General features: G+C 40.5%; 1 protein-coding gene across 2 annotated transcripts in view; it reads right to left on the bottom strand.

The window, feature by feature from the left end:
- ctnnb1 (catenin (cadherin-associated protein), beta 1) overlaps positions 1-6,992 on the bottom strand; it is a 13,932-nt gene extending 6,940 nt beyond the window's left edge. For both annotated transcript variants that reach the window (XM_037676407.1, XM_037676408.1), the window contains exon 1: positions 6,815-6,992. The gene's annotated coding sequence lies outside the window, so the exon portion shown is untranslated. The remainder of the gene's footprint in view (positions 1-6,814) is intronic.
- Positions 6,993-8,388: the final 1,396 nt, after the last annotated feature.

Raw genomic sequence — 8,388 nt, 5'->3', positions numbered from 1 at the left:
CAAAAGTAAATATCTGCTACTGGCAGGCGAGGTAAAGAAAGCCAGGGGACGTTAATTTAAGAGGAAAAAAGTCAACCGAAAGAAAGTTTTTACGTCTCCAGTTTATATTCGAAAGCATTATGACAAATAAAAACAGAAAAGGGGTAAAATGCTGACAAAGACCTCTGCTAAAACAAAAAGGACGGGTTTAGAGTTTAAATTCTTCCATTAAAGCTTTTCAAAAGCATGTTATTCATTCCAAAATAAATTTAATAGGAATAAAAACTTGATGGACTTCAATCACAGGAGCCAGGATATGTTTCACTGCTGAGAGGGAATAGAACAGTTAATAAGACAATAGGCGAGACTTGATGGACTTCCTGCAGGGAACACACCCAGCTACAATCACAGCTGCTACATGGAGTCTGAACTGCTGCATCTGGAGTTTAATTATCATTCAACCTTTATTTAGACAGGTAAATCCCATTGAGCCTCGAAGACTCATTTACAAGAGAGACCTGAAAATTAAAATTAGGCTGAATCAAGTTTACATCTTCTGCCATATTTCTCTTTGGTCTTTTAAATGTTCTGACATGGACTGAAGGAATACAGTCATGCATAAGCGGACTGTACTAACATAAATTGAAATATATCAAACAAACATATTTTTATGGGAAAAAAATATGAAAAAGGGTCGTAAGCTGGGCAGCATGGTGGCACAACTGAACTGGTAGAGCTGCTGCCTCTCAGCGAGCAGGTCCTTGGTTCAAATCCCGGTCCGGGGGCCTTTCTGGGTGCAGTTTGCATGTTCTCTCCGTGCATCCATGGGTTTTCTCCGGGTACTCCAGTTTCCTCCCACAGACCAAAAAGATGCATGTTAACTCTAAATTGTCCCTAGATGTGAGTGAGAGAGAGAATGTTTGTCTCATTTGTCTCTATGTGTCCCTGTGATGGACTGGAGACCTGTCCAGGGTGTCCCCTGCCTCTCGCACGGTGATAGCTGGACATGGGCACCAGTGACCCCCGCGACCCAAAAGGAAGAAGCTGGTAAAGATAATTAGTGATGCACAATATTGGATTTTTTGCCGATATCCGATGACGATACCGATATTTTACTTAAGTTCCTTTGTCAGAACATAGCCCTCTTATTTAGGCTTATTTGCTACAAAAATTGTGCAACAGCTGTAAGAGCTGGTGACATATATTCAGTAACAGCCATATGATATGCATAGCACTTTAAATGAAAAGTATTAAATGTTATTTATTAGCATTAGTCACTTGCAGAGGCTTGTTCCAGGTTCCTAGCTGCAGTGTGGGATCCTCTGCACTCCTGTGCATGAAGGACAGACTTTTTTAATTCAAAGTTTCTGTCCATCCATTGTGCTGTAAGACTAATCATGCTAACGGGGCTACACGACGTCCAAATGTCTGTGGTAAAACTCACCCAACAAGTCGTGCTATCGGCTATTAGCTTGTCAACGACGTCAGAACGGACGGCTTGTAACTCTGGTAACGTTACGTCGGAAAAATAGCTCCGACTGGGGACGATGTAGCGAGACTCAACGTAGTCCATAAATCTTCGGAATCCGACATCCTCACCAACGAAAAAAACGAAAAACTTTTACACCGCCGACATTTTGAATTTTACTTCGTGTTGAATTTTCATCGTGTTGCGCTGCAATGTTATTACGTTGTGCTGCCGCTGCAGAAAACAACAGTGCCTTTTATATCGGCAAATTATTTTAATGGAATGGCCTATGTGCGATATTGAATTTTAACGCTACGATACCATGCCGATAATATTGTGCATCCCTAAAGATAATGGATGGATGGGTTGTAGGCATCCAGGTAGATATCAACAAAAAAGGTTAAACTGTGTCATCTGGACCAGTTTCTTTGTCAGAAATGTCGAGGGGAAGAAACGTTTCTCACGTAAAGAAACTGGTCCAGATGACACAATTTAAACTTTTTTGTTGATATTTTAATGCATTTTCTTTATTTTAAATTATTTTTCATTCATGGTAATAATGCACAACTGAGAAACAACTGTAGCACTTTCATCAGAAAATTAACTTTCAAACTGAGCATTTAAAGTGTAACATACTGAAAGGCGATCTTTTATAGCTCTTAGCTCAGTTCTTAAATCCTAAAACATCCTGAAATAAATCCTGAAACCGTCGTCAGCTTGGTAGCTAACACGCTGTATGTTAACAGCTGACAGAGGACTGGTATGGAAACAGGCCAACACCAAAATACGTAAACACAAAACATCTCAACTGTAATCAATTTGTGTTTTCCCCATAACAGCATGTTTCGGGCCAAAAGAGACTTTGCTGAGTGAATTTAATTGAACGTTGCAGCAATGATGCATGTTTGGCAATGAATGATGCCAAACCCTTTAAATTGAACATTATTTTTAAAAAGCGTAGTTTTAAATAAATAAGTCTCATTTTATTGGTTTATTGGGCAGCACAGTGGTGCAGTTAGTAGACCTGCTGCCTCTCAGCGAGGAGGTTGCCTCGGCTCAAATCCTGGTCCGGGGGCCTTTCTGGGTGGAGTTTGCATGTTCTCTCCGTGCACGCGCGGGTTTTCTCCGGGTACTCCAGTTTCCTCCCACACACCAAAAACATGCATGATAGACTGATTGGTAACTCTAAATTGTTCCTAGGTGAGAGTGAATGGTTGTTTGTCTCGTTTGTCTCTCTGTGTCCCTGTGATGGACTGGAGACCTGTCCTGGGTGTCCCCTGCCTCTCGCAGTGGTGGCTGGACATGGGCAGCAGTGACCCCGACGACTCAGAAAGGAAGAAGCGGGTAAAGATGATGGATAGATGGACGATAGGGTTTTTTTTTTAATTTTTAGTTTTTCCAAGAATCATTAAGATGCTTCTTTAAATTTAAAACCCAGTCTGAATTGTGGGAAATGAAGTCATACTTTAGGGTAATCAAATAACCCCATAGAAGAGTGATGAGAAGTTAGAGAAGTGTCACAAACAACAAGGTGATTCTACGTTTATTGGATAAATACAAATTCAACACTAACATAATGAAAAGGGTCTTATTGGTTTCAGATTAATTAAACACGCCATCACTCTGAACCATAATGTGCATTTTGAATAAAATGAGTTTTTTGGGGGGTCCTGTCTGGTGCCGACTCTTTCAGCCACATAAATCAGGGTCAAAGTTCAACACAACACAAATGGGACTGCAGCTGTGTTTGCTGATACTAAAAACAGTCATGTGAAGGATTGACAAATGTTAGCAAACCTATTTGCCACATTTACCCTGTAGCTCAGTAGAAATGGAACGGATCCAGGACTGAAATTATTTTCTCAGAAATAAAAGACGGCATTACATTTTGCAGTGATGGTGGTAAACAAATACATTTTGAAATCCAGTTTGAGCTCCAAGTTTGTTTTAGGGAAGTAAAACAATTATAATGTGGCACATTTTAACAGCCTAATGTTTGCACTACTTTTTTTTCTACTTTGACAATAGCAAGTTTATTCCAGGCCGTAATCCACTAACATGCTTTAGCTTTGCTTCTATTTACATCATGAAAAAGTAGGGCTTAACCAAAACCATTCACGATTATAAAGAATATTAAGTTCTGATCACGAAAACACTTTTTGGTGCGTTTACTCTACTTGCTCTAGATCAGATGGTCTTAGAAATAAAATATATATATTAATGTCTAACGAGAACACTACTTTAGAGGTCTGGTTGGTCCACTATGGGAGTGTGCTTCTTGTGGGGCTCAGTTTATTTGTAGCTCCTTGGACTGATGAAGTCCTTTGGATGACGAACGAAACGTCTCAACAAAAAAGAAACCGTCCAGAGGACCTGACTGAACTTTGTTGGACCATAGAGGCTTTTTCCAACCTTTAATTTAAAAAAATAATAATTCAGTTGCTTAAACTATGAATCATTCTCCATCTGAAATCATCTCCAAGTTGTGTTGAATAAAAAATGGCACTTATTGTCCTCCATACAAAGACAGATCCATGACACGTGAAGAAGTCTCAAGTTTTCTGTTGCCAACATGCACAGACGTCTAACGAGAGCCCCATCATCCAAGTGACTAACACACAAACTTGAATCATGGCTGCTTTAAACCACAAACTAATTTGCTGTTCACACGCCATCCCTGCTGCACTCATGGCCTAACTCAGCACAGTCCTAATGGGAGCCACATGTCTCGCACGCCTTCATACGAACCAAACGTGCAATCAAAGCACGCAGTGGAACCATTTACGATTCACATTGGTTGTTAAGTGGGTTTTTTTTCCTTCGCTTTTTTTGATCAAACGTAAGAATTTGGTCTCCAAACGAGACGACAACAACAAAAAATGATAAGTTGAAAGGTAAACTCGGGTCGAACGACAAACTTGTTGCTCAGAGGCTTTGGGCGTCCAACTAGCAGCCTGGCCACAAAAATCTGAGCGACCAGTTTCTTTGAAGCCAGATGTGAAATCCAACGTGCAGAGTTGTGCCTGGTGCCGTGCAACTGAAAACAGATGTGTTTTGCGTGACACGCCAGCTCCCGCAATAAAAACCACCCTGTGCAACGGAGCAAAAGAAAACATCTGCTTCTGCTGTGCTTAGATCCATCCATTAAACAGGTATTACACACCTGCATCAAGTTGGGAGTACAGGCCCACTGCTCATGTAAACACTTAAATAGAATATCGCTCTAAACACAGGCTCAACTATTTATACCCAAAACCATCGACATACAGAACAAAACCAGGCCTCAAAAACAGACCAGATGGAGTGAGGCTGCATTTAACTATTAAAACAGATACAGATGTTCCTAAAGTGGACATAAAATCTTAGCTCTATACATTTGTAGACAGAGGACCTTAAATTCAAAAGGCATATCCAGTCAGGTATTACAAGCAAACAGTTTCATTTAAAGCTCAACACGTTCAAATACTGAAAATCTGTGTCCTGAATCAGTTCAGGGTCTGTGGAGCTACGTGGTTTGGTCTCTAAACAAACGGACAGAAAACAGATAAAACTTCACGGTTTTCTTACAGTTCCCTCTTTTGAAAATGGGGGGTGGGGGGGGAAATCCTCTTGGTTAATTAAAGCCAAACTCTTCAAATAAACCAGAGAACATGTAGTTCTTTGGGGAGGGGAAAGCAGTAACTAAATAAATCTTTATTCTTGTGCAGAAATCTGTAGCTTTATGTAACTATGGGTTCTTCTGGACCCAGAAATCTATTTTTACAATAAAGCGAACTGAGCTGCAGAGAAACTAATTTAAAATAAAACGAGACTCCATTTGGTCACAGCACATTTCCTTCCTTGCATTAAAAACACAGGGATACATCCAGATGCGTAAATGACCCAAATGAGCAGAAATACTGTCCGAAGCAGAGAGAAAGGGTGTGCAGGAGGCCGGGCGGTAATGTGCAGGATCAGCAGAGCCCAGAGCTGCCTGCCAACACCACCATGAACCAAACTCCTGCAGCCGCTGCAGAAAAATGTTACACATCTGTGAGGAAACAGGAAACACACAGGAAGGTGACTCTGTTGGGTCTAATTAACCAATTTAAAAAATAAAAATCACACATACACGAAAAAAAGATATCTCTTTCCAAACCAGACACCAGTCTGGGTTCCCGTAACAACACACCAATGGAAAGATTGTTTTTCTTGTGTATTGCCTGAAATCACACCAGCACAGTCTCATGTAAACCTTGTGTTTCCGGCTGATTTTCAGAAAATGATGCTGACTAGACAGCAAGGTTTTTTTCTGTTCCGTGATGCCTTATGGTCGGGGACTTCTCAGCTGCAGACACACGCAGGAACAAATTATTAACGATCTAAACATGATGCAAGACAAAATAAAGAGTACTTCTAATGAACTGATGCAAAGACAATAATAAACAATAAACAACTGGCGTCCCTGAAATGAGTCATAAAAGAAGCTGCAACTTTATTCACCTCCATATAAATCAAGTATGGTCATAAAGGGAACCATAAAGGTTAAAGTGGAGCATTTAGGGGAGCAGACCACAGCTGCTGCCTCCCGACATTTTTGTAGTTTTTTTTTTTTTTTGCCCCAAACACCACCGAGTCAAATTTCACTCTGTGGCTCCTCCTCGTCGTCCTCACCGAGCAGGAGTTTAGTCGGTCTTTGTTTAAAAGGACCAGAAGAAAACACGTTTCAAACTTAAACCTGGTGTGAAAAATAAACTTTGAAGGAGGTCGGTTTAAACCGGTTTCTCAAACTTTCAACAGAACTTCAGACGAAACGGAAAAGAAGCGGAAGAAGCTCGAAGCTAACCGACGCTCCCGGAGGTTTCAGCATCTTACGCCAAAAAATAATAAGAAAAAATAGTTCCTCTCGCGTTTTTTTTTTTCTTGCCTTTATATTTTGTTGTCACGATAAAACTGTAAAAACCCAAAAGATAAAACTCGTCTTCCAACGTGACTCAGAATAAAGGAATGTGACGGTGAGTGGACGAACTCGTCCAGGTTAGAGTAAAAATAAAAATAAAAGCTCGGACTCGACAGCAGTGTACTTCCAACTCCGGTTCTTTTCGTTTTTTGATTAACGCTACAAATGTTAGATCTCAATTAAATGTCTCGCTATTGACGAAAAATACGTACGAACATGACCCAAGTCAAACTCCCAGTATCGCTGGGTGGAAGAGCTCGTTCCCGTGAGGCGGTGGCTGGCACATCGCACATGCCGCAGCAGCAGCGACCATCCCCGGCCTGGACACAACAATCACTCCGCCTCCGCTGGCTTTACTGCACAGCCCCGACACGAAAAAAAAAACTTACAAACTTTAAAAAGTCAATAGTTTAAATGTTGAAGCCTACCCTTGTCGATGCAATTAATCCTTCCACTTGAGTTTTGAGGAATAAAAAACACTTTGAAAAGGTAAAAAATTAAAAAAAAAATCTCGAAGAAAACGTACAGACAAGCGTCAGCGGGGAGCTCTCCTTCGCTCCCTCCGCAGCCACTCTCGATGAGGACACCGACACAGACCGAACAGCGGAGTCTGGGAATTCTAAGATGGCGGCCCATTTATATAGACCGAAGAACACCCTCAGTATTCCAATATCCTTCCACTAAACTAGAATCCTAAACCACAAATGTTTCTCTTAAACTCGCGTTGTTCGGATATATTTCAATTTATATTTTCATATTATGTTATTAATATTATTTGGAATGGATAAACAGTGGATTTTAGTGAATTAATCTAGCCCTAATATATGCCGGAGTATGAATACACAATGGAACGAAGTTCCAGCGAATAAAGAGGAAATCCAAGTACAGGAAATCCGATCTCTTTCATCGAGTTTTCTCCGTCTGCTGAAAACATGGAGAGCTTTTATCACTTTAGTAAAGTTGCTCTTCTCCCCCCATTTATTTTAGTGCTGGTGCGAGCTGCCCTTTAACAAGTGTTTTCTCCATATTCCAAATGGAACAAAAACTAACCTAAACTAAAACATTACAATTTTAGAAAAATGTGCAAAGTGAGTTGCATTCAAACACAAATAAAAAAGCCCTTTCAAAAAGGTGCCATATTAATGTTTACTTGCAAAACACCAAAAACGAATCAGACCAAAATAAAACAGTAAATTATGTTGAAATCAAAATGTATTTATTTGTCATGCTTTACACTCAGGTGTTTAATATATAGCTGACACATGTTTGTAAGATTCAAAGCTGGTGTTCGTTTTGTTCTCATGCACTCATTCCTGTGGATAAATAAAAACTGTGTGATTGTGCCTGAGGGCAATAAAGCAAGTCATTCAGGTTGGAGCAGCCTTCTTGCATTAGTGCTCAGCTTGAAAGTCAGTGATTGTCAGATGCCAGAGAGCTGCTGTGCTCAGGATTTTACAACAAACAGCTCATAAAGGAGGGAAAGTGATTAAATATCAACATCACCATGACTTTACTGTTACAAAAAAAATTCCACAAGAAACAGAGCCATTCTAATTATTAGGGATCTGTGAGCGTGCACAACAGTGTGATCCTTTTATTCTCTGATCACAGCCATTAATTGTCAGGTGTTTGGTTCCATAACAACTAAGTTAGACATATTCAGTATGCGTTACGGGCCCCCTCATCAGTGTTTGGTGTCTGCAATATAAGCTGTACATTTACACCACTCCTTTATTCAGAGAGAGACAATGTCACCAACAAACAAAGGTAGCACACTCTGATGTCATCTGCCTGGAGGCGACTTCCATTAGCCTTTATTTACAGTGTGAGGGTGGGACAGATCACTGCAAGCAAAACATCAATCAATCAATAGGATTGACAGGAATCAAACTGACACACTGAGCACATGACTCCACTCTGAGTCAGGAGGTTGCAACATGAACACCAAGAGTGATGGATCATATTTGTGAATTGCTTTCGAACCGCAGTGAGAATTACAGCT

This window comes from Nematolebias whitei, chromosome 5 (assembly GCF_014905685.2).
Source record: "Nematolebias whitei isolate Nwh7 chromosome 5, NemWhi1, whole genome shotgun sequence".
Taxonomy (NCBI): Eukaryota; Metazoa; Chordata; class Actinopteri; order Cyprinodontiformes; family Rivulidae; genus Nematolebias; species Nematolebias whitei.
This window is presented reverse-complemented; position numbering and strand designations above follow the sequence as displayed.